The sequence below is a fragment of the Meleagris gallopavo genome, chromosome Z (assembly GCF_905368555.1).
Source record: "Meleagris gallopavo chromosome Z, MGAL_WU_HG_1.1, whole genome shotgun sequence".
Lineage (NCBI taxonomy): Eukaryota > Metazoa > Chordata > Aves > Galliformes > Phasianidae > Meleagris > Meleagris gallopavo.
This window is the reverse complement of record NC_139435.1, coordinates 41,893,068-41,920,197: the sequence shown is the minus strand read 5'-3', so window position 1 is coordinate 41,920,197 and position 27,130 is coordinate 41,893,068. Positions and strand designations below refer to the sequence as shown.

At 40.8% G+C, this 27,130-nt stretch overlaps 1 pseudogene; it reads left to right on the top strand.

The window, feature by feature from the left end:
- Positions 1-27,130, top strand: LOC146542223 (uncharacterized; annotated as a pseudogene).

Sequence of the window (27,130 nt, the reverse complement as noted above, 5' to 3'; positions counted from 1 at the left end):
ATGGTGGCCAACTTGGCTATTTCTGGGCCATTCACCAAAACACTTTCTGCCCCAGAAACGACAGTTACACTCATCCGTAATCTGGCTCACATGGGAAACTGCAATGGAGTGGATCTCCAGAAGAGAGCCTTCCCTACTCGTGGTCAGCTCTTAAATAGGTCTAGGAGAGATGGAGCCAGGCTCCACCCCTTCCAACAGCATTGATGATTTGCCTTCACCTGTGTTCCTGTGGCTGACTCACTGCTCGCCTCAGGTGATCAATCAGAGGTTCAGGCCATGATTCAGCGTTCCCCATACACTGGTCTTCCAGATTTTTTTATTTTTTTTTTTGAGTCTACGCTGTCTGTTCCCATCCACAAGTTGACATACGTCCAGGAGTTGGAACATCTGACTGTTTCATAGGTTCTTATCATTCACTGTGCCCCACACAAACAGAAATACTTTTAGATCTTGCTCTGAGAGATCAAACAATGTCATCAGATAATAAAATACCTTTTTGCCTTTAAAGAACATGAAAAAAATATTGTCTACCTTCTTGCTGTTGAAAAGTAGCTATATTGGCCTTTTGCTCCAGATACAGGCTTACTGTTGTATTTGTCTAACATCCACAGTAATGCTGCTTTAATGCACTGATCACATTTCACAGTATTACTCTTTTCAGTTCTGTCTTTCCTTGACCAATAACTTTTGGAAGTATAACCAAGTTGTAGTTCTGCCTTTTTATTCATCTCATTTTCCACCTGTAACTCCTTTCTAACCTACTCCACTTTCCACCCTCCAGCCAAATTCTGTCAGCTGAGCAGCACTGGTGATTTCAGATCAAACTCAGTGTTTCACTTGAAGCAGAATGCTGATCTCCCAGATGCTACCATAATGGCATTCTCCCTTCTGCACAAGCAGAAGGTACTGGGGGAACCTGACACCACTTGTGAGAATGAAGAGGAAGTAGGCTGAAAAAGGAACTGTTTCACTGTTAGTGGCCAAAATGAGGCCAGAGTTCCCTGCACAGCTGCAAGTGGCCTGGAGGCAGACTCAGGGCTGCAGAGGCCTTGGAGCAAGTCCTCATGCTGTCCTCAGCAGCACAATCAGGCAGTCTCATACAGAGCTCTCACCAGCAATTTTTAAGCACACTGTATTCCAAATCACCTTAAACTGAAAAGTCCAGGTCTGACTTTCTAAAAATGGAAAAGAGGTTCTGAATTGATGTGACAAGACAAGCAATGTTTGTAATTTGAGCCAGTTTAACTCACCTGATGTCATAATATGTTTTAAACATTAAAACCTAATTCCAAGTCAGTTTATCCATCTGAAGTAGTTAATTCCAGTAAATAAACTGACAGGCAGGGAAGGTTTACTGCAGCTAGGAATGTGATTGCCTCTTCTATTGTCTACCTTTGATCTCAAGCACCCAGATAGATCATTCTGGGAAATGGCTTCATGATTTCCTTGTTTTTGTCCTTGGGTGGGAGAAATATCTAGCCATATCTAGATCAGTATCTAGTGTAATCAGCAGGAGTAGGTAGGTGATTTTCCTCTATACTCAGCTCCGAGAAGGCCACACTACTGTGTAGTACTGTGTTTAGTTTTAGGCTCCTCGCTACAAGGACAGAGGCCCTGGAGCTTGTCCGGAGAAAGGCAGTGAAGCTGTGAAGGATCTGGAACCCAAGTCTTCTGGGGAGAGGCTGAGGGAACTGAGATTGTTCAGTCTGGAGAACAGGAGGCTCAGGGGAGGCCTTATTGCTCTCTACAAACACCTGAAATGAGACTGTAGCAAAGTGGATGTTGGCCTCTTCTCTCAGTGATAGGACTAGAGGGAATGGTCTCAAGTCGTTCCAGGGGAAATTCAGGTTGGGTATTAGGAAAAACTTCTCAGAAGGATTGGTATGGTATTGGAAGAGACTGCCTAGGGAGGTGGTGAAGTCACTGTCCCTGGAGGCAAGATCATTCAAGAAATGTGTATATGTGACATCTGGGGATATAGTGGGCACAATGCTGATGGGCTGATGGTTGGACAAAGTGATCTTAGTGGTCTTTTCCAACCTTATGACTCCATAGTTCTATGGATTCTACTTTATTAAAGGTAAAACCCACTTACGATAAAGATATATGAGACCATTTTTCCAAGGATGAATCCAACACTTTACGCCTTCAGTCGAGGTCCAGTCTTTACCTGGTTTCCTTTCTTCCTTCTGTATTTTCCTGTTACCTTCTTGGTCTCCTTGAAAGCAAGCCTTCCACTGAAGAAAGGAATAAATGTATTTATTCTAATAGCTCTTCTGGGCCTGTTTTCCTGCAGGGTGATGCACAGTTTTAATTAATGCTTGAAATTTTTTTTTTAAGGATGTTCTGCAGACTCTAATGAAGACATTTTACATATATCTCATTCTTAGCCACTTTCACCCACATACAATATGTAAGATACTCAGAATGGGTAAACAAAGCACATTCTGCTTTATTTCTGGAGCAGCAATTGTTTTGAGAAGCAGGATGTTTAATGACGTATTCTCCACAAAGTAGCAGCAGAAGCTCTTGGTATCTGACACAAATTTCACAGATGAACATGATGATTTTATAAATGGAGACTTTAAAAGGCAGCTTTCTTTCCCTAGAGCTCCACCCACATGATACATCAATAAAAAGATCAATAAATATAGTGACAAAATATCTCTACTGCTGATTCACAGTAGATACAAATTTCTCTTTCTGTTCCATTTGGTAGATCAAAATGAATGGCACTGAGTGGGGTGGCCTGCATGTTGATAATCACCTTTATCTCCAGAGCTGTGTCTGTTATTAAGCCATGTTACTATTCTCATCTAGATTACAGAAACTTTACTAAAGAAATCATGGAGCACTTCAGTAAAAGTTGAATAATATTCTTTTAATATTGAATAACTCTGTGTAGACTTGGCAGTGCTTGCAACATCACCATATGGCAAGCACATGCACATCATGTACTCTGTACCCACTGTTTCATTTTGTTTCCAAATTCATTGCTAATTAGTGAGTTGTGATGGTTTGTTGGGAGTGAAAGATGTTATGGTAGAGGAAAAATCACCCTATCCTCCTGCCTTTTAGGATAACACTAAAGCAATTTTAAATAAATGTTGTACATAAAGAAAACTGTTTTTTTTTTTTAGTATAAGCAAGTCTGGCAGAAAGAAAGAAAACTTCATACTTCATGATATAACAAAAATGAAGCAAAGCTTGTTAGGAGATACAATGTCCTCTATCAGATTGACTGTTTTACTGAGGAAAAGCAGTCTTGAAAGCATATGTGCCCTCCTTCATGTCCTAATGTAATAAAAGGTTTTGCCTTTTCTGAGAAATCTTGACACCTTTAATTCTTCTATTATGGCAGCTATGTCTAAATGATTATTATTCTTATTAAACCATTATAATAATAAACTACTATTAATAATAAACTGTTGTAATTATTTCGCATGTTTGTGGAAAGTGAACACAGGTACTTATTTGTGACTTGAAAAGCTTAGATTTTGCTTCTGGTGTTTCTAAAGATATGCTCTCAGCTGCTTCCTCTGTAATTTTTTTTTGTTATCCTGCAACATTAGTCTTTGCATTAAAAATGAAAACCAAAATATTTTATTCTTCTTCTATTTGTTTTTCAAATCTATTGATAGACCTTTCTATATTCTCTAGCGTAGACCCAGACCTTTGCATAACATTAACAAATGGTTGGCTTTTCTTCATTTCTTCTTAGGGGCTCTATAGAGGCAGCCTTTGGCTCTCCTGGTGCTAGGCAGTTCTTGCATTGGCGTATTGTTAACCCCAGTTAAATGCGAAATGATTTACTACCTTTTCTCTGACAGAAGGGCCACCCATCTCTCTCTAATATGATGAGGGTGCTCACAACTGCAGCAAGTAGGTAGTAACTTCTCTTTTGATGCATTTTTGTACCGTTCTGTTTATGTAGACATCCAGCCAAAGGGTGTTCAGTACTTGTGCCTATGGTGAAGGTGGTGGACTCCTGCTCCAGAGCTGTTCCTGCACATTGGTATAGCCTTTTCCTTCCATCACCATCTATTTCCTTTTGAGACTGTACATTCTGCTGTGAGATGTACCTCTCCTCCCTAGAGAGGATGTGCAGAGCCAGCACAACCTCTGCCAGTGCTGTCTTCTGTCCCAGGGCTGGCACCAGCTGGGTCGTCCATCTCTCCTCCTCTCTCACAAGAGCTGTGTTTTGCTGATGGTGCTTAGAAGTTTTGCTGCCGTCTCTGACGCTGGGTGATATAAAACTGAGCCGTGAACCTCAATGTAAAGAAACTGAGCAGCCATGATGGGGTCTGTTTGTTCCCTGTCTCCAGCACTACCAGGAGATCATAGCCGGACACGGCAAGAGAGAGAGAGAGAGGGGCTGTGTATGCAGAAGTCCAATCCAGTTTATTTCCCTTTCAGAGAGCTCTTTCCCCACTGTCTATGGCCGTATAACTCAGGAAGGACGCAGTTCCCTCAATACTGGGTTGGGGAGAGCTGCCTGTGCAGCAGCGCCACACAGCGAGTGATGTTGGAAGGGCTGCACGTTAGCACAGAGATCAGTGCAACACCTGGTTGAGCCCAGGCTGATTCAGGACCGTGCAAGTCCTTTTGTGCTTCTGAACATGCATAAAGGCAAAAGCACTGCTGGGGGATGAGACCTTTTAACATTCACAGGAATAAATTACGTGTGAGACATATATCATACTTCCCCTCACCGTTGCCATACATTGTGTGAATACATAATGCTGCTCAGTTTTTATTACTAAGCAGACACAAAATTATTCATGTATACATCTTGCATATCCACAAATTATTTTCAGCTGTTATAAAGTAATAAATATTCTCGCGCACCTGGCCATGCTGGCCAGAACTGCAGTTCTTACATATCCTATCTGCCTTTCTCCCTTAATTTCCTTTAAATCTGTAACATTTGTCAGTAAGGTTTCAGAAGCATTACAATAATTTTGCTCTGACGGAAGGAAATGAAGAGATACTAATGGATAAAATGTATGCTTGTCAAATAGATCTTCAGCTGTGTGATAGCAATATTAAAATTGAGTTGCTGATCTTTGGAACAAGCTTTTTTGGTATTGTTGCTGTAATCATACTTTTGATTTGAAGCCCCAAGAACCATAGACCTCTTTTCTTTTTGTGACATCATTCACACTTCTGGCACTCTTTAAGTTAAAAACTCATACCCAGTCTTAAAGGCTGCCACAGATTTTATAATAGGATACTGTCTCTTAAAAAAAAATCTGGCAAAAATAAGGGCACGAGTGCCCCAAATTAAGGTATTTTTCTCCCATCTACAATAGTAAGGTTACATGGCAGCAGCCATGGTCTCTTTCAAGCGCCCATCACTTCTGCTGTTGCCTCCAAAAGAAGAGCGTCTTACCTCCAAGACCACACACTGAATGCTGTAACTGTGGCACTTAGCAGATCCAGAATTCAGAACAGCTGGAGGAGCAGCTGCAGACCTGGTGCAAGGGCACAGGGAGCTGATACTACTGCCTCTGCTCTCATGCAGGGGTTGGCATCCCCCCTGCACAGCACAGTATGGCATAGCAAAGCATAGCATGATCTACAGGTGGTTTTCTTTGGGGTTTGTACTCTGCTGTTAGAGCATAGGGCTTCAAATGACAGAGCAAGTAAATTAGATAGTGTTGTCTTCAAATATTTTTCCATTTTGCTTTCTAAATATCTGTGAGACTTACAAAAATTCAGTGCTATTGGATCTGCCATTTTGCTGCTCGAATAACATGGCATTCTGCACTGTGCCTCACAAGCAGAATGATCCATGCCACATGTGCCTGAGGTGTGCTCCCCCCCCCGCTGGTTGAATAGTGTGCTGACATCAATTTCTAGTTGAGAGTTTGCTACCACATAGGGAGCAATTGTTACCTTTCAAGACACAGCTTTCTTTCTTTCTTTTTTTTTTTTTATTAATATCATTAGCCTTTCTTATCAAGTCCAAACACTGGAAAAAAATGGGGAGAATAAATCCTATAATTTCCAAAGCATGAAGTTTTTGACCCTGTTGAAAAGGGTCTCCACTTTGGGCTACTCATATCCTCTGCTTTTTGACCTTGGCTTATGCTAATTGAGATGAAGTTTTCTTGAATTGGCAGAAAACACAGATTGAAGTGTAAAGAACACACCATCAGGAAAAAGCTGTCTCTGGTGTTGGGGGAAGAAGGATGAAATTAAGAAAAGTTTATACCATTTGATTATAGGAGCTCAGGATATTTCTATGCTTGTAGAAGCAGAAAAGCCTAATGGCCTCCAGTTAGATATATTTTGAAAATATATTAAGAAGTCACGCTTGGCTTCCCATCAGGTAATATCTGATGTAGGTCCTGACACAGAATAGCTTTTAAGAAAGAAGGCATTTAAAATCTAATGTGGGGTGAAACATAGTTCTTCATATCTATGAGTATGGATTATAAAGCAAAAATCTGGCAGGAAGATCCTGGCAAGGAGGATTACAGTGGATTTTAATAAGACTTCGGAATGTAATGAGAATGCTTTGATAACTAGATGTTTTTGGTATCTGTATCTCCTTCCACATGCTCCCAGGATAATGCTGTATGCAGCATGTAGATGGCTGCTACCATGCACCCGATTTTGCAGTTATTACTGCTGGATTATACTCTAAGGATAAGCCACTGAAGGAAGCCCTACCACAAATAGGAATGTAGCCTCCTCTCAGCAGTGGGAGGAGACAAGACAGCATACAGGAACCCAGAGAATACCTGAAGGAAGTCCTGATCTCCTCACTCTTTTTCATCTGGTGGAAGATTCTTCAACTCTGAAACATTTAAAGCCATGGAGGACGAGAGTCAGGTAACACAGCAGTGAAAACTTTTGTTGCCCACACTGCCCCACTATTGCAGTGAAATTGAAGTGAAGAGGACCTTGAAGCCTTTCTTGCTGGTAAATGTCCAGAACAACAGGGAGGGGATTCCTGCTATTCAACAGAGATGGAGATGTCATGGTCATCACTAGAAGCTCCTCTAAACCACATTACAACATTAATAATAATTAAGCTGAAAATTCATCTTCTTTTTTTTTTCTTTTTCCTTTTCTTTTTCCATTCCTTTTTCTTTTTCTTTTATTATTTTATGTGGGAAGATCGATTCACAAATGTGGGGTGTTTGTTGATAAACCCAAGCTGTGATTTTGTTTTCCTTCCAGTAGGTGAAAGATGAGAAAGCTTCCTAGACCACAGATTAGCCTGTGGAGAAATGGAAAACTCTGCTCACCTACTTCATAAAGAAGATTTTGAATGAAACATTCATTGTTAAAATTCCTGCTGTTAAAAAGCCACTAAGTCATAAAATTTTACTGAACAATAGTTTTCCTTCCAAAAGGGCTCCTCAGTCAATAGCTCCTTGTTAAGCAGTTCCAAATCACTCTGGCTTCAAAAAGCTCCGATCCTTGATCAGTGCAGGAAGACCACATTCCGTTGTGGGTCTGTCTATCTGTGTTCAATTCTTTCTCGTTTTTAACTGTCTTCCATTATTGAATCTATCAGACAGGATGCAGAAGAGGTTAATATTTAAAATAGCTTGTGGTGGTGAGGCATTGCCTATATCTCTTTATTTTTTCTTAGATTGTGGACAGGAGTCCCACTAAGGCTGCAAACTCCTTGTAGGGTGCAAATTTAAAAGGCAGCTATCTGAGCTTCCTTAAGCAGACAAGATTTATCTAATGAAAATCATGATAAATTCAAATAATAGGCCAAGATTTTCTGCAGAAATTTTTGCTCTTGTATTTTTTTCTCATCAGAAAATGAAAACAATAAACATGATTACATTCTCAATCCTGTTATCCTTCATCTGAATGTCAATAAAGAAGAAATATATTTAAGTTTTAATGGACTTGCAGTTCATGCAGCCTAAGCTCATCAATAGCCTTGCTTTCTCACATCAAAAGGACACATACAGTGGGTTGGTTACTATATATTGAAAAACTGCATCTTTCTATAGTCACCTGTAGAATCAATTGGATTTTCAATCAGAGGCAAACTGGGAAATTGTAAAAGTAATGCTGAAGAGAAGGGACAAGTCATTCTGCTTAACTCCCAAAGGCAAAGCTTCATTCAAAAAATTTCCTTGATCGTAAAATGAAGCTGAATAAATTTTAAACAAAATGTCACTTAAAAATAGCAAAACAAGCATTTTGAATTTTGATTCAGGATATCCAAAATAACTGTTTTTCTCTTTGTGACCAAAACAAAGTTCAAAGTGAATTCCATTTAAAAGTTCAAAAGTTAACAGCAGGAAAAAAAAAAAAAATTACTAAAAACATAGCAAATCTCCTCTCTTTATCCACACCTGTTTCTAGTTTTATCTAGATATGATGGATTTTTAGAGCAAGAGGGAATGTTATTATCATTTATTTTGAGTCTCTGGTGACTGGAAAAAGGGCAACATCACTCCCATTTACAAGAAAAGGAGGAAGGAAGACTCAGGGAACTACAGGCCAGTGAGCCTCATCTCTGTGCCTGGGAGGATTGTGAAACAGATCATCCTGGAAGATATGTTAAGGCACATGAAGGATGAGCAGGTGATACAAGACAGTCAGCATGGTTTCATCAAGAGAAGGTTATGCCTGAATCACCTAGTTTGATAATCTTCTAGGATGAAGTAACAGCACTGGTGGACAAAGGGAAGGCTACTGATGTCACCTACCTGGAGACCTGCAAGGCCATTTACATGGTCCCTCACCACTCCCTTATCTCAAATTGGAGAGATCTGGAGCTGAAGAGTGAACTATTTTATGCATAAGAAGCTGGTTGGTAGGTTGCAGCCAGAAAGTTGTTGTCAATGGCTGTATGTATAGGTGGAGGCTAGCAATGAGCAGTATCCCCTAGGTCCATCTTGGGATTATACTCTTTAACACTCTTATCAGCAACATAGATGATGGGATCAAGCACACCCTCAGCAGGTTTGCTAATAACGCCAAGTTGAGTGGTGCAGTTGATACAGGAGAAAGAAAAGATACTCTCCAGAGGGAACTTCATAAACTCAAAAGCTTGGCCCTCATGAACCTAATGAAGTTTAATAAAACAAAGTACAAAGTTTTGCACTTAGGTCAGGGTAATCCCAGATATGTATATGCAGTGGAATTGAAAGGCCACAGCCTGAACCAATGGTTGAGCACTAGGTGAGAAGGCGTGGCTCATCCAGGGAGCTCAGGTGCAAGCAATACACCTGAGTGATCAGAAGGGGTAAAGCCTGGATCCACCCTCATTTAAGTGTTAGCAGCCAAGGGAGCAGCGTTTCTCTGGATAGAGATTGCACTTCTTGGGCTGTTGCTGGTTATTAGAAGGAGTGGGCTAATTTTCCTTCCTTCTTTCTTATCTGCTATAGCTCCTTAGTCATTACCTTTTGCCATACACATATACAAACTGGGCTAAGAACTCCTTGAGAGTAGCCACACTGAGGAGGCCTTAAAAGGTTCTTGGGGATGAGAAGTTGGATGTAAGCCAGCAGTGTGCACTTGGAGCCTGGAAGGCCAACAGTATCCTGTACAGCCTCAAAAGCCACCAACAGGGAGAGGGAGGTGATTGTTTCCCTTTGCTCTGCCCTTGTGAGGCCCAATCTGGAGTACTGTATCCAGATCTGAGGTCCTTAGCACAAGAAAGGTGTGGAGCTTTTGGAGCAGGTCTAGAGGAGGACAACGAGGCAGGCTGAAAGAGCTGGGCTTGGGTAGTCTGGAGAAGGCTGTGGGAGATGTCACAGCCTTCCAATATTTAAAGGGAGATAATAAACAAGATGGAAATAAACTTTTTACATGTGTAAATAGTGATAGGACAAGTTGAATGGTTTTAAACTAAAGGAGTGAAAATTTAGATTAGATGTCAGGCTGAAGTTTTGTTTTTTGTTTTTTTGTTTTTTTTTTTTTACTGACTGAGTGGTGAGGTGCTGAATCTGGTTGCCCAGAGAGGCTGTGGATACCCCACCCCTGGAAATGTTCAGGGCTGGTTGGGCTCTTGGCAATATGATCTCATACTTGGTATAGTGGCTGGCAGCCTTGCCTGTGGCAGGGTGGTTGGAACTTGATGATCCTTGGGGTCCCTTCCAATCCAAGCCATTCTATCATTCTGTGATATGTTTCTATAACTTTCTGTGTAATGTGATTCTTTGGAGAAGCTCCTGCATTACTTCCAATTCTCTTTATCCCTGTTTGGAGAATTTTCATACATGTTAAACTTACTCTGAGAGTTCTAGTGAAGCTGATGATGCTCAGCCAGAAATTTGCAGTACAGAACAGTAAGGTATATATGGCAGATCTTGTAGGAGAAAACAGCTGCCCTCTGTTCTGGCAAGTAGTTAGGCTAGATGGACTGTATGTCTGACTGCAAGGGCTTGAAAAAATGAAGTCACCTGATAGTACTGTAAATCCATAATAGAGATATCAATAGTACAACACTGTGGTAATTTCAAATGTTTTAGATTAAATGTAATCACACGTCATATAACCAAGATATTATACGTCCTTCACTTCTAAAACTCGTGGAGTATTTGAATTTATTTGAAATCAAGACTCGGATTGTCCTAGAGCTACTTGGACAATTGGAATTTATCTGCATGCCACATAGATTTCAGCAGATTTCCACAGCATTAAAATCCTCAGAATGGGAGCTGACAGCTCATTTTTGCAATCATGTATTTTCATGCTTGAGTGACAGTTCATGTATTAATATGGTGTAGCTTAATTTTGTTCTAAATAGTTTAGGATTAAGGCATTAAGAGTTTTTGTATTACACAGGAGAGCTGTTCATCATCTACGTTGAATCTGCTCTACTGTTTCTTAGTCAGATTTTCCACTCTAGCTCCAAAACAAGTTGTCTGGTTTCAATACTTGGATCATGTGCTATCTAACAAACCCAGAGAAATGCAGAATTCAAAACACTTTCTATAGAAGTTGGAGCAGCATTAAGAAGCAGATATGATGTGCTGGAGAAGTATGCTTTTTTGCGAATAACGCTTTCCTTAATTCTCTGTCACTCCTGCTTTTACGGTATGGGCAAAAGGCAATCACTTACTTGAGCACAGATAAATTTGGAGTGTTCACTGTCCACTTCTTTTCCCCCTGTGGACAGATGTTGATAAAGCATGCACGGTACAAGCAAAATTTATCCTGCTCAGGATTTTGTTATTCACTTCAAGTTTGCAAGCAAACAGGTTTCTCACTGTTTCTCATGTGAATCAGTTTGTAAAGGGACAACGTTTGCCAGCTAAAGGACAAAAACAATTTGTTAAGATTCAGTCATTACTGCATATAAATAATACAAGTGCCTTCTCCCTCAGGTGGGAAGGGTGCACTACTCCGCACTGTTTCATATGTCAGTTTAAAAATCTGGTCTGTTTTCTTCTCCTCCCCCCAGTAATATCTGGTGCTCTGATTAATTCACACTATAAAAAGGTTGGGCTACGATTTATTAATGAATCCTGGGAGCTCTTATTTACTGTAGTTCAAGCAGACCATTAAGACTGTCTTCTTGGTGAAATATTCAGCGATCCAAAACAAGGCAGAAATGTTTACAAATGCCCTGTTTTGTTGATAGTGGTTTTTGATGCTTGTTTGTTTGTTTTGGAGATCATTTAGTGGTAACTTAGTTCTTCAGCAGTGCTGCATAAGCATCATTATCCATGCATAGCAAATAGCAACAGAAAAAAGACAAGACTCAAAATGCACTATTAGGATAGTTTTAATCTCTCAGTGCATAAAATTACACACCTTGTGCAGGGATGGATGCAGGGTTACATCTCCTGCAGATACTTGAGTTATGCAAATGAGGAGCCTGGAGACTAGAGAATAGGTGAGTTGACTGATAAAAGAATACCACACCACTTGGCAGACCTTGTGCAGAAGTAGGAATGTAAGAAATTCTGCTCAGCCATTAGGGACTATTCCTGCAGATAAATATTGTTTTTTAAAAAAGAGTCAAGCTATCCTCATGGAGTGGAAGGATGCTGTTTATTTCGAAGTCTCCTCTGGAAGAGCTGGATGCAAGAAAGGGAAGAGTATCAACCTTGTTAACCCACTGTATTTCTGTGAATATGCAGTTAGCCTAGATGTGTGTGTTAACATCCGTATACCTTTAGCATTTATACTGGATTACTCTGTAGAGGTATCAGACTAGCTGGTTTGTAGGGGTTTTGTTTGTTTGTTTGTTTGTTTTCTTTTTTTGGTTGTGTGTGCGCCATGGCTCCTTATAGAGAACTGTTACTGAGCCAGGAGAGGATCCATACGGATTCGTCTCTTTTTGATATTGAAACTATGAAAATATAGAAGTGAACTGCTGTCAGGCATTATCTATGAAGCAGACTGACCTCTTCTATCAATAAACATTTTTTACATAAAATCATAGCCTGGGCAGAGGGCAAATAATCAGCTTTTTGTCCCTTTTCCATTTGTTCAAATGGTTCAGTTTGTTTCTTTTATACACCTCACACCTAAAGAAATCGGTAGAATAACTGCAGATGCACGTACATGCACAGAAATCTGGACTTTCTGGCTCCAAACGGATCATCCTCTATCATCCAGTATTCCCCTGTTAAGCTGTGACAGTGAGGTTGTGAGCATTATGAGAATAGTCTGTGAAGCTCACTGCAGATTACCTACTATTTAGTAGTTTGCTGCAGTGTCTTGTGGGAAAAGTGAAGTGAAAAGTGCTCTTCTTGAGGAGAGAACTGCTCTAATGCCGCATTCAGGACTTGCTTTCACTGGTCCCCTGATACTGCAGGGTGCAAGTGGGTGGTGCTCCTGCTCTAGTATATTTCAAAATCACACAAGAAATTGTGCTTGGAGAATAAGCCTTGGTTTGTCTACCTCCCACAAGAAAACGGAAGAGAAGGGGATCTCCAAGGGAAGAGTGAATTATAAAATAGACAGTACATACTAAAATGTAAAGCCCAGATGTAGAAACTATTTAAGAACCATGTTGGCATAAGATAGGTAACGACTGATGTTGATCTCAATCAAACAGTTGAGAATGGTAAGAGTACACTTGGCAATAAATCACTAACTTTTCGGTATAACATATACACCAAAGAAAGATATGTTATCTAAGTGGAAATACTAACATAAATAAAATCATTTTGATGTGACCTATTTCCTCAGTTTTTTCTCTTCAGGTTTATTTAGCTAAGTGTTTCAGGCACATATAATCTTTCACTGACACTATCTTTGACCCGTGAAGAGAAGGAGGACTTCTTGGACATGGCTTCTCCCATCCCATGATGGACTTCAAGATTGGTCACAGAAATTCCTCCCCAGTGACTACTGTTGAAGGCCCATCTAACAGTTCATCTAAACTGATAACAGCAGTCTTAAATTATAAGTACATTAATTCAATGATAAATATTGATCTCTAAATTTTGTGGACCTAAAATTAGATTAGGTGTCTAAGTCTGAGGCACCTGAAAGTGAATTGCAATTGGGACTGTATTGTCAAAGCCAGGTAGTTATGGACCTATTAACAATGCAGCCGAGTTGGTTTCTAGAAGATCCAGGACTAAACTTGGCTCCCTGATTCTCTTTCTAGAATGCATCAGGCTTGTGACAAGATGCAAAAGAAATGGCTCGCTGTTTCCCAATCTGCCTGGAGGTCAGGAGGCTATTTTGGAGTGGGCATGAAGGAACTTAAGCCATCCTTTAGGAATCCTCAATGCTCTGACAGCTCTGTTCCTTTAAACATAGCATTTGGGTTGATCTCTGTTGGCCACAGCTAGCAGGAGAAAATCTGATGCCATTCAAGGCTTTGTAGTCAAAGTCAGCACCTTCACTTCAATCTGGAAAAGAAGCAGGCAAGCAGCAAAGATCACAGAATGCTGGCACACATTGCTATGCCGAGGAGTTGTCAGCAGAAAGCAACAGTTCAAGAGTTGCTAGAAAAACAGCAGATAGTAAAAGATTAGTTTTGCTTCATTTTAGGTGGATTCTGGTGTTGCCAGCCTTCACAGAATGACAAGGGCAATGCGCAGTTTTGTAGTCCAGCAGAGTTCAGAGCCCTGGTAAGAAAGCAAAGCACTGCTTGGTCAGTTCCACACAGGCACAACAGTTTAAGGGTTTGTGTTCATTCCTCTCTCAGCTAGACTGTTTTCCCAATAACATCTTTGTTACTTTTTGCCATAAAACAAAAGGTCGGGTTTGATGTTGCTCCTAAAAATATTCTTCTTGTTCTGTTTGTTTATATAACCCCCTTCTCTTTCCATCTGATGGCTCTGCTGCTTAATGCCAGCTGCATGCAGGATGGTGAGAAGAATGACAGACCCCCAAAAGGGGCTGAAGAGTGGGAGGCAGAGGGGTGAAGGAAATAAAGGGAAAATAAGCAGAGTTTTGCCTCTGGCCATTTGCAAACAGCTTGTGAGAGCTTCACATCACACACATTGATGGGTAGCCTGTGGAGTCTAGGAACACACAAGCTGTCATTTCCTCACAAGGAATCAGCACTGCTAAACACTTTCAGGCAATGTGGGTGGGCGCTTTGGAAGACACGCTGTCTCATCCCATTCAGGAACTGCCCTCTGCCACTGCTGTCATGGCATGCTGGATATTTGTTGTTTAAGTAAATATACTGACTGGTGTCTCAGCCCTTTCCCAACCACTTCAGGGAACAGGAAAAACAAAAGAAAAGGAAAAAAAGGCACCAACAGCAGCTAAAAGCAACAACAAGATGAAAAAGTTTACAGAGAGCTCCAATGCCACCCACTAAGTCCCTCACAACTTACAAATAATTGGTGACCAAATGGCGTCACTAGAGGCCCCAACATTTTGTCTATTCTCGACCTTCTGATAGGAAGTCCATGGTGGAGGTGATTTCAAAACCATTTTTCCTGTCTCTTTCAAAAAGAAGATTCTGAGAAATAGCCACCACAGGACGCTTTAGTTTCCCCTATCTTTTCCCAAATGAACCTTTCAGGGTCTAGGTCAGTGATCAGCCTCAGCAAAACTAGAGGAATTTTGTCTGAATCCTTGTTGTCAGTCTGCCTCCTTGTTGCACTAGAAACTGTACTTAGTGTAAAAGGGGGAAACAAAATCATGAATCTGCACCTGTTTTGTTAAGGGTGCACAAAGGAGAATACAAATCAGATTGATTTTCATTTTACTGCATCCTCTATGCCTCTTTTTTCCTGTGTTGATGTTAAAGCATATCAGGAAAAGATGAAGTCAGTTACAACAGATTCTCTCCAGAGCAAGTAGGAACTTTTTACCTCAGCTAGCGCAGCACATGGATTTTCGCATACTTTTCTTTGACAAATCCATGGGTATTCACATCACCTAAATATAAACTCTTAGTTCACTAAATCAACTAGCTAGTTGACCTTAATTCCATATATAGTCACTGAGAAAAATTCAGGACAAACTAGAATACTTCCAGTGTCTCCTCTTTGAACTCTTCATCTGCATGATTTTCTGCCTCTCTTCTTCCCTCCTCCCTTCCCCCTCTTTGCTACCTATTCTGGAAGCCCAGGAAAACTTGCAGGATCTATAAAGTGCAAGTGATATACATATTTGACAACTTCTTCACCCACTGGTCTTTGTGCCTATCTGCTACCTGAAAACCATGCTCTGCAACAATCACCTCTGCCCTCATTGCATAAAGCTCACTTTGGGGAAAATTACTGACAGGTGCCAGAGATCACAAATGTTTCCCCATTGTTTCCCTCCCCAATCTTTTTTTGCCTATTTTGAGAGTAGACTGATGAACTTCAACCACAATGAGAGAAAAGATATAGATGAAGTCTGTTACCAGACATGTCCTACGTAGAGACACTATGGCTAAACCAAATATTTTTGTTGGTTTACTAACAAAGCTATCTTCCAGAAGTGCTTGATTCAGTGAAGATGTCAGAAATCATAAATGCCCATGGTGAATGATGGTGGTGGCTCATTACTTTCTCTCCTCTCTTAGTGCAGTTATTTATAAATAAACTGAAAAAGACTCCACTCACAGGAATCAGCCTCTCTCTCCAATAAACAATCAGAGCAACAAAGCTAAGCTCACAGGCTGGGAAGGCTCAAACTGTGGAATTTTTCAGAGACAGCAGCAAGAACAAGCAGGTTTCTGGAATTCTCTTCTCTGAACCGTCGACCTTTGCAAATCACTCTGTGCTCCAACATATTAAATGTGCGTGTAGAGGTAGACTCTGAGGTATGAATTTTGCCTGATTTCATTAGTGTTTGGAATCAAAAGAACTCTAACATTATGCAGACAAAATTCTTACAAAAACAAATGAAAGAACCACTCACAACACAAACCCATCCATTAGGAATGAACATTTCTACTCCTCCACTCAACATTTTTACATGCTCACAAGATTTACCTTGATTACATCCACTTTGATTGAAACAAAACCAAACTAAAACAAACAAAACTCCCTTAAAACAAAACAAAACAAAACAAAAAAACCAACCACCACAAAAACTACAACAACAGGAACAAAAAAGGGGGTCCACACACACACAGTAACTGTTTCATTTTGGATAGAACTTCAGAACTCTAATAAAAGGCACAAATTAAGCCTCAACTCTCAGATTTCTACATGTGCATAAAAAGACCTCATGTGGTAGATCAAGCCACTGCTGAGTAACAGAAGAAGAAGAAATAAGTGGAAGAATAGCAAATAACACATTCGAAAGCATGCAGAAGTCTTTTGTTACTGTACTGGATTTTATTTATTTCTTCTTATTATTATTATTATTTTTGGAATTAGGAGCACACAGCTTTGATTACAAATAACTGGAATAAATATTGCCCTTTTTGGAAGAGGTAACTAAGTGATCTTGTGTCTAGGTAATACAATCCTTCCTTTTAAGAGATCATCTATATATGTCACATATTAGCTCCTGAATGACCAAGAGATCAGTGTACAGAGATGCATTTCTAAGAGGTTGTGGAAAATGCCATTTCGCATATGTCATGTCAAATTTTGCAGCCACTTTTTGTTTCATATTTTGTGTATCACCTCACAACCTGCAGTTGACATGTTAGAAGAAAATAAAGCCATCCAGAGAGACCTCAACAAATTGGAAGGTGGGCATGAGTGAACCTCATGAGGTTCCATATAGCAAACTGCAAGGTTTTGCACTTGGGTCAGAGTAACCCCAGATGCATATACAGTCTGGGAGAAGAACACCATGAGAGTAGCCTATGGAGAAGCACCTGGGGGTTCTAGTGGGTGAAAAACTACATGAGCCAGCAGTGTGCTCTGGCAGGTCAGAAGGCCAATGATATCTTGGGCTCTGTCAGAAGAGGGGTGGGAAGCAAGGACAGGGAAGTGATTATCCCTCTCTACACTGCCCTCATGAGGCCCCACTTGGAGTACTGTGTCCAGGTATGGGGTCCCCAATAAGGAAGGATGGGGAGCTGTTGGAGAGGGTCCAGAGGAGGATCACAAAGGTGATAAGAGGGCTGGAGCACCTACCCTATGAGAACAAACTGAGGAAGCTGTGCTTGTTCAGCCTGGAGAAGAGAAGGCTGCGAGGAAATGAGATGGCATTATAAACAGGAGGGGAATCAACTTTTTACTCAGGTAGATAGTGATAGGAAAGGTGAAATGGTTTTATGCTCAAGGAGGGAAGGTTTAGATTGGATGTCAGGGGGAAATTCTTTACAGAGAGAGTAGTGAGGTTCTGGAACAGGCTGCCCAGAGAGGTTGTGGATCCCCATACCTCTAAATGTTCAAGACCAGGTTGAATGGAGCTCTGGACAAACTAGTACCAGATCTGGAGGTTGATGGCCCTGCCTGTGGCAGGAGGGTTGGAACTTGACGATCTTTGGGCTCCTTCCAATTCAAGTCATTCTATGATTCTGTGATGATTCTATGAACCTGGGAATGGTACGAAGGTGATTCATCCACCTGTTTTCTCATCCCTTAAAGAGCAGGGAGACAATTCTGCTCCTCTCCTGACCAAATAATACATCTCATCCCACTCACTGATGCGAGGACTCAGCAGGAGATGGAAGCCCCTTCCTTCCCAGAGGCCAGGTACTGCAATACCCCCCAGCTCCTAATGTCCTCAGAGTACACTGAGAACTACAGAGTGACCTTCCTGGTCCATAGCATCTAAATTCTGAGACAGGGTCCAGTGCCAGCCTTCCCAGTCTGCTCAGTGCAAGCCCCAGCTTTGGCTGTGGATAGTTCAGAGCAAGAAAACTCCTATGATTGACTAGATGGTCTTCCTTGCAGCAAACCAGGGATGAATGGTATAAGATACACAGTGGATTTAGCCATCTCATGGCCTAATCTCATCTTTCTTCCTAACTTTCTCTTCTTTTTCTTATTCTCTTTCTTTTTCTTTTTCTTTTTCTTTTTCTTTTTCTTTTTCTTTTTCTTTTCTTTTTCTTTTTCTTTTTCTTTTTCTTTTTCTTTTTCTTTTTCTTTTTTTTTCTTTCTTTTTCTTTTTCTTTTTTTCTTTTTCTTTTTCTTTTTCTTTTTTTTTTCTTTTTCTTTTTCTTTTTCTTTTTCTTTTTCTTTTTCTTTTCTTTTTCTTCTTCTTTTCTTTTTCTTTTTCTTTTTCTTTTTTTCTTTTTTCTTTTTTCTTTTTCTTTTTCTTTTTCTTTTCTTCTTCTTTTTCTTCTTCTTCTTCTTCCCTTTTCCTTTTCCTTTTCCTTTTCCTTTTCCTTTTCCTTTTCCTTTTCCTTTTCGTTTTTTAAAATTTGCTCTTTTTCAGTAAGTCTGCTTTTCTACCAGGCTTAGCTCTACTCTAGAGAGTGTGAGTGTGCATATTCTGTGTCTTACAGACCTAAGCAGAATGTGCTGTGAGTATCTCCCAGCCTGGCACACACAGGCTGGTAGGGGAGCAGTGGGCAGAAGGCCAATTCTTTGTATTTATCACTGAACAAATTTGATACAGAGTGATTTAGAAATGCAGAGACTTTTTAGGGCTGTGTTCACACAGACACTCAACAGGGCAAAACAGCACTTAAAGGCTGTGGTAGTGATGTTGAATACTAATGAGATAACATGTAATTTAATCCCAGTGGACTTTTGGAACTGCTGTTCGTAAGAATAATACATTCTCATTTAGCTAAATCCCAAATTGTATTGACAGAATAAATACTTTGTTTCACTTATCTGATCTCCAATTTTTTGAAAAAAAGGCAAAAAATTAAGCATAATATTCTGTAGGGTGAACAATCGTTTTGTGATTTGCAGCATGTGTGAGGAAGAGGCTGGAGTGGTAAGTAAATGAGCTACAGCTGCCACACAGACGCACAAAATGGATGTCTCTCCTCTATTCCTGAAACAAAGTTTTATAGAAAAGCAAAGTAGCACAGAAATTTTTGCGAATCCATTTCAATTTAATTAACTGTGCTAGTTACTAATGCAAACAGGTTCCCAAGCAGGCATTTTGGCTGCCCCTCCACTCTATGGATTCAAGTTTGACTCCTTGCTTTGTTCTAACAGGACAAGGAGTGCAAAGAACAATGCGACTGGTCCTTCTTTATCTCTGCACACACAAACAATCCTTTTAATATTCAGACAAGCTGTGATATGAAGAGGCCCCGTGAGAACAAACACATGTCAGTTCTTTGGGTAGCTCTTTGACCAGACATTGCCTTTGTCATTTGTCATTTTTAAGCAACATTTATATTCCTGTGGCTGTTCTGTCAAGAGGATGCCAACACTTGAGTTCTCAGGGACACAAACCTTAAGTCTCAGTGTGGAAGCACACAGTGTACTTTTCCTTCTCATCATACCACAGATATGTGCTCCACTTGCAACCTCAAAGCAGTTTTCTTTTCTTTAAGATCAGTGAGATAGCCCTGGAGGCAGGGATATTCTAATACCCCAACTGCAAGGTCCGCTTGAACTTGTGTGCAGACATGCCCTTCGGCTGAAATGGGCATCTCCACCTCTCCACCTGCCTTCTCCTAGGGTAGGACTGAGTCCCAGCCTAACAAAACGGAGAGTGTGAGGGAGAAATGGGGACCTTTTAGATATGAAGCTGGTCAGGTAACACACAATCGGTATGGTCCATGGTAGGAAAGATGCCTTTTTGACTCTTAAATGTGTCTATGGATATCCTTGGCAGCAGAGGAGAGCTCTGGGGCCTGCACCAGTGAGATGCCCATCTGTGCGCTGCAGGAAAATGTGGGCTATGTGAGGCTGATCCCCCATTGTGTGTCCATCCCACTGTTGTGTTATGCTGATCATTCCCTCCTAAGCTACATGGGGTAAGAGAGTTTTAGTCAACTGGCATTTGAAATGCATGAAAGTTGTTGGTGGGGCTTGGTAAGGCCCAGGTATCTCACACAGTTATGTTATACCAGACCAACATTTCCCCAGGTTTCAGTGCTGGGAATCCCCAGCCTCACCTGAAGATTCGTGCTAGTGACAATCCCACTATTAGAAACACTTTCTCAAAACCAGGTATGAATCTCTCTTGCTATGATTTATACCCAGTTGTTTGCCCTATCTTCTTGAACACTGAGAAGGGATTTCTTAAAAGACAGATGTAATGTGAATGGAAACCTTGCCCTGCCAGATGCTGCAGTTCGGGGTGCACTTTTTAGATTGAAAAGGAGCTGTGCTGCTTATATTTTACTGAGAGAGGGCATGAACAGAGAATCAAAAATGAAGGGAAAAAAGGAGAGCCTCAACCACAAAATAGTAGGCTTTGAGTAAGAGTGATGTGGTCTGAACAAGACAGCTTTTTCTATGGTCTTCATCCTTCTGACAGTGAGTGTTGGTCCTATCTGAGCAAAGCAGGTCAACAGAGGCTCTGGAAAGCACTGGGAGCTAGGCAGTGTTGTGTCTCTGAGAATTTTTTCAGGAAATCTCAACTCTGGATCTTGACTAACAGTTGCAGAAACACAGTGCTTGCTGGAGGGCAGCATCAATAAAGCCAAAACAAAATTCTGATGTCAAAGTAGTTCTCAGTGTCTTGTATCCTATCAAAGGTTCAGGTGACAGGAAAGACAGGCTAGCTCCTCAACAAAAATTCAAGGGTCTAATTCCCACAGAAACCAGACATGTCATTGAAATCAATGGGAATTTGGTGCTAAGTACTTATGAATAGCTGAGCACCAGTTAATATTCTTCCCAGACACAATCTCAGTGAGAAGATTTTTACTTTGTTTTCCTATGTAAAACAGTGAATTTTTGACATTTTTCCCATTGCCTTGGTTCCCAGAAAGAGATTGAGACTTCTCCAGGTTAGGTAGTGTCACAACCAAATATTTATCACATTGCATAAGCTGAGTCAGAGCTTTTCTTTTAAGTAAATAAATGTATATTTAGACACAGCTCACTGTTTGCCCTCCTGTCAGAAAGGAGCTCTGACCCACCATGTAACACTGCAATAGATTGCTTTTGTGGTTTAAAGAGACGTCATCCTCTTTCTAACCCAAATGAGTGAGCTTGCAACATCCCATGTTGACTGGGGCACCATATGGAAGCAAGATGTCCAGATACATTCAAGAAAGGGGGTGAGCAAGTGTCTGACCCAGCACTGTACCTGTAGCTGCACATGGCATGTATGAGCTTGACTACCTGCTAGAAGTGGAGATGGCCTTCCCGGCCAGCTACCTCTAAAGTCAGAACCCAGAATTAGGTACTGTTGTGATGCTTGACATGCATGTTGCACACTTCATTCCCATAAGAATCCAGTGAGGACGAGTGCCACTCTAATGATGGGATTATTGCAGAGAATAGTTACATTCACAAATGACAGTGTGTCATCTATTAATACTTGCTTTTCCTATCAGGTTTTTACTAACAATCTCATTCTCTAGAGTCCTTTCTGCAAGTCATTATAAATGCACCACTGTTTGCTTATGCATTCAAAAGGAGGATAGCACTTGTGGTTGTCTTTACACCAGTTCTGTTTGTGCCTCATGTTTTCTGCTTCTAGGGAAATGTGAAACAACATAGGAGACTGTTTATGTTTCAGTCAAGTTCCCTAAACCTCAGCACGGATATCAGAAACCTAAAAGCTGTGCATTATATTAATGTTGCCATATAATTCAGAGGCGCACATGAGTGGCAGAACCACATTCTCAAATCACAGGCAATAGAGCTGAGAAGAGCTAAAATGGGTAGCAGTGGTTGTTACCTTCAAGAGGCTGAGCTTCTAAGGCTGAGAAGATTCGTGCACCTATGTTGAGATGTGTAGAAACAATATGCAAAAAACAGCTCCTTAGCTGTCTTCAGAGGTGATGCTTGATTACCAAATATCACAAATTGAAGCATGTGACTAAAATAGCTGTGTTGGAGGTTGTTAGAACTAAGGGTGTCTTGTAAGAACAAGTTCTTCCTTGCCCAAAAATATTTAAATTAAGATTTTCCTCAAGCTTGTAAGAGAAGTTGAGACCTGATGCTCTTCCTCCCTTTGAAGAGAGATGGTGATCGTAGCACTAAAAGGCAGACATCAAGGACTCTGAGACTGAAAAGACACCACATATCTTGTGTTTTCAAATGTCCATTAAAATATGGCTGAGAGACGTCCAGTGTTCCTGGGGATAATGGATAACAGATTCTGGGTGGCAGTAAGAGCAATATATACATTCCATCAGAAATCTGAAACGTAAACCGACAGACAGAAATTGTCAGAGGGATGTGAGACACTTATACATTAACAACAAATGCCAAGAGAGGAAGTCCAGAACAAATGCACTGATGTTTTTCACAATCATGGAGAGTTTAATCCACTGGTTTAAAAAACAGATGGAACACTAAACATTGGATGGGTAATAGGCTGGGATATACTTGGCAGTGACCCTTGGAAATATCAACACAAGGCACTGGTTTCATTGTATTTTTTTTTTAATATTTACTTTCTGTGTTTTTCCAGAGTAAAGTTTTTCATCCCATGTGCATAACAAGATACCTTTCCAAAAGTAGACTCAGGAGACACTGCACTCTTGGTGACCAGTTTAGTTCCAGTGGCCCTTTGTTGTAACTTAGCCTATTTTCTGAAGGAAAAGCAGCCATAACCATCTTCTCTGCCAACCCACCCAAGCCCCTCAGGTACCATCACTGCATTTGACGACACATTAGCAAAAACTGTCAAGAATAAAGAGTGAATGGGTTTGGGACACAGCAACTGATTACTCCTCCTCTTTTCCATGGTCTGGAGCATCTAGAAAGCAGATAGGCTTAAACTCCATAGTGGTGTGCAGTGGGAAGGTAGTTATGTGTCCTTTTCTCAATTCACTCTAATACAGCCACATCTTGCAGGAAGCCTGGATAGTGCTTAGCCCTGAGGAACTGTAAGACACAGAAAAGGCCTGGAAATTAGATATGGCAGTTTCACCATCTATTTCCAGTTTTGGCACATGCTGAAAATCCTGCTCTGTGGATTTTCAGTACCAGGCAGAAAGGCTGGATTGATGTCTGTGTTTGCAGGGATATACCATCCATGACTTCGAATTTGCCAGGAAGCATGGAATTTGGGAGCCAGATGAGGGCATTATGGGAGGTGGTAATGCTACCTGGAGGGACAGGAACACATACAAAGTCCTCCTTTGTAATCTTGAGCTCTAAAACTTCTATTATACCTTCACTTTTCTAAAATGCTTCATGCTAAATGGAATGCATCACTTGGTGCATGAAGTTCACAACTACCTCTTAGTCTCCCCACAGAAATCTCAAGTAGCAAGCATTAAATGTTAAGATCTTCTTATTCTAAGGGGATTTGCCGTGAGTCATTATTAAGGCAACAGTTGATCAGAATTTAAGCAAGAGGCAGGGCAGAATTAAGAGCAGAATGGGGGGAATTATTTTACTGCACTTCCAGTGTTTTTTTTGTGAATAGTATAGAACTTCATTTTCTCCCTGCTCAAATAGTGGGCCCTATGATAACCTTTTTTTTTTTTTTTTTTTAAAGCTCCCAGTTTAACTATTTGTATGGCTATGGAAAGAGATATATCTGAAATACTCTCAAACCAGAAATCTCTGGGAAGAGAAGAGGGGCTGAGAGTAGGCTCGTTTTGCATTCATATTTACTTATTTTATTAGTCAGAATATACTCATCTTACAGTCTCTCAATTTTCTTTGAGATTGATCTGTGCTCTAACCAGGAAAAAACATAAGACACACCTAACCCAGCTTTAGACTAGCTAGCTCTGATAATGCTTACAGTGTAATACCAGCAGAATCATGTTCAGTGCTGCTGAAATAATTCCAGCAGATCCTCATGGCAAGGATTAAGTCCTCTCGTTCCTTTCCGTAGACTTCCATGGAACGATGTAAATGTGCCTCTGCAGGTTCTGGAACTGCACAAGTGTCTCACTCAACATGTGGAATGGTGACAGGAAGAATACTCATTCTGTCTGTCAAAAGATTCCCTACATTTTGGAAAATGTTTAGTTAAACACATTCTCTCATGGGGCCAGTTGACATTTCTCTCTGCAATAAAAGCTGGCTTTGTATACATATTTTGTATACTTAAAAAAAAAAAAGCTTCTAGGGAGATCCAAACAACACTTAACTAATGTAGATATTACTCTGTTAGTTAAGCAATAAAACAATGCTTGTGCCAAAAGTGAAAAATAAGTGTATGTCAAATAAACACAGAAGAATTACATTTGTTAATATTTACTTCAGCATTCTTTGTCCATCTTACATCTTGCAGGAAGGAAAAAGTTAGTCAAAAAAAGGACTACAGAACATATTTAACTCCACAGGAGAGATTACTCCTTCCCAGTTTCCCATCTCATCTGCATCTCATAAAAATTGCAAGATAATATAGTTCTTTATTCCATTAGATATATGGACAATTGCAGAAGTATAGCAAAAGTGGTTTAGCTGATGAAAAGCTAAAAACTGCAATGTTCAGACGTAGTGGAGGCAAGAAGGAATGTTCCTCAGAAATATCCACAAACATTCTTTTACCATCACTTTAAATTTCAACACATGTTTTTAACTCATCTTACTCTTGAATCCTTTCTTCTTTTGCAAAATATTTGTCCTTCACAAAAATGTATGTGTTGGAAAGTAAAGAAAGATGTTGTAGCATTGTCACATTTAAAAATAATTTAAATTTTAAAATTGCACTTCAGATAATAAAACTAAAACTAATTAATTTAAATAAGTAATAACAAAAATTCTGACACTGAATAAAACATTTTTTAATACAATCAGTGGAAAGGGAAAAACAAGTACATTTCTATTAGCTATATGTAGCAATTATCTTGTTTCTCACCAGGACTCCTATCATTTTAGAAGTTTATCCATTCTGTAAGAACATATCTTATTACACCTCAGACTTCTGTGCTTATATTTTTATTAGTTAGGACACCAACATTTTAGTTTTTTATTTAAATAGAAAATATTTTCAGATGATTGTTTTAACTTTTTTTTTTTTTTAATGGCAGATAAGTAGTTGACAGCTGTAACAAATATTCAGACGGATTTTCTAAAGGTCTGCTCTTTCACTTGCAATATATACAACAATTTTGACATAGGATCTGATCCTAATACTATTTATATGTGTGACACAGGTGTCTTCCAGTCAATCTGTAAACAATCGTAGGTTTATGTCATGTTTAGGTCTCCTCAAGTACTTTTTTCTCCGAGATTCAGAGAGTAATTTTACCACTGCAATAGGCAGTGGTGTTCTGGGTCTGTTTCCACTAGTCCTATTGCATGCTGTGTGAAAGAAACCTTCAGAGCAAAGTGAAGATGAGGTCTGGCATGCAAAAGACACTAGGAGAAAGGTTAGATGCATGAAGGAGACTTCACATATTTGGGATCTTAGCAAAGTCTGGGCAAAACTGTTGTCTGATCACAGAAACATCAAGGTTGGAAAAGACCTACAAGATCATCCAGTCCAACCATCCATCTATCACCAACAGTTCTCACTAATCCATGTCCCTCAACACAAAATCCAAACATTCCTTGAACACCTCCGGGGTTGGTGACTCCACCACCTCCCTGGGCAGCCCATTCCACTGCCTGACCACTCTTTCAGAAAAGCAATATTTCCTAAGGTCCAGCCTGAATCTCCCCTGGCACAGCTTGAAGCCATTCCCTCTAGTTCTATCACCAGTTACACAAGAGAACAGGTCGACCCCAGCTCACTACAACCTCCCTTCAGGTAGTTGAAGAGAGCAATAAGGTCTTCCCTGAGCCTCCTCTTCTCCAGACTGAACACTCCCAGCTCCTTCAGCTGCTCCTCATAAGACCTATGTTCCAGACCCCTCACCACCTTTGTTGCCCTTCTTTGAACCCGCTCCAGGGCCTCAATGTCTTTCTTGCAGTGAAGGGCCCAAAACTGGACACAGCACTCCAGGTGCGGCCTCACCAGAGCTGAGTAGAGGGGGGACAATCATTTCCCTACTCCTGCAGTCAGCACCATTACTGATGCAAGCCAGGATGCCATTGGCCCTCTTGGCCACCTGGGCACAGTGCTGGCTGATGTTCAGCCAAGCATCAATCAATACACCCAGGTCCATTTCCTCTACACAGTCTTCCAGCCACTCTGCCCCAAGCCTGTAGTGTTGCCTGGTGTTGTTGTGGCCAAAGTGCAGGACCCGGCATTTTGTCTTGTTAAACCTCATCCCATTGGCTTCAGCCCAGCTATTCAGCCTGCCCAGATCCCCTTATAAGGCCTCACTACCCCCAGGTAGATCAACATTTCCAGCCAACTTGGTGTCATCTGCAAACTTACTGAGGGTGCACTCAGTGCCCTCATTCAGATCATCAATGAAGATATAGAAGAGGACAAACTCCAGCACCGTCCCCTGGGGATCACCACATGTGACAGGTCGCCAGCTGGATTTAGCTCCATTCACCACCACTGTCTGGACCCCACCTTCCAGCCAGTTCCTCATCCAGCCAAGAGTGTACCTGTCCAAGCCACGGGCTGCCAGCTTCTGCAGGACAATACTGTGGGAGACAGTGTCAAAGGCCTTGCTGAAGTCTTGATAGACTACATCAACAGCCTTTCCCTCATCTACGAGACAGTCACTAGATCATGGAAGGAGATCAGGTTGGTCAAGCAGGACCTGCCCTTCATGAACACATGCTGGCTAGGCCTGATCCCCTGGTTGTCCCGCACATGCCACGTGATCTCCCTCAAGACAATCTGCTCCATAACCTCCCTTGGCACTGAAGTCAGGCTAACAGGCCTGTAGTTCCCTGGGTCCTCCTTACAACCCTTCTTGTAG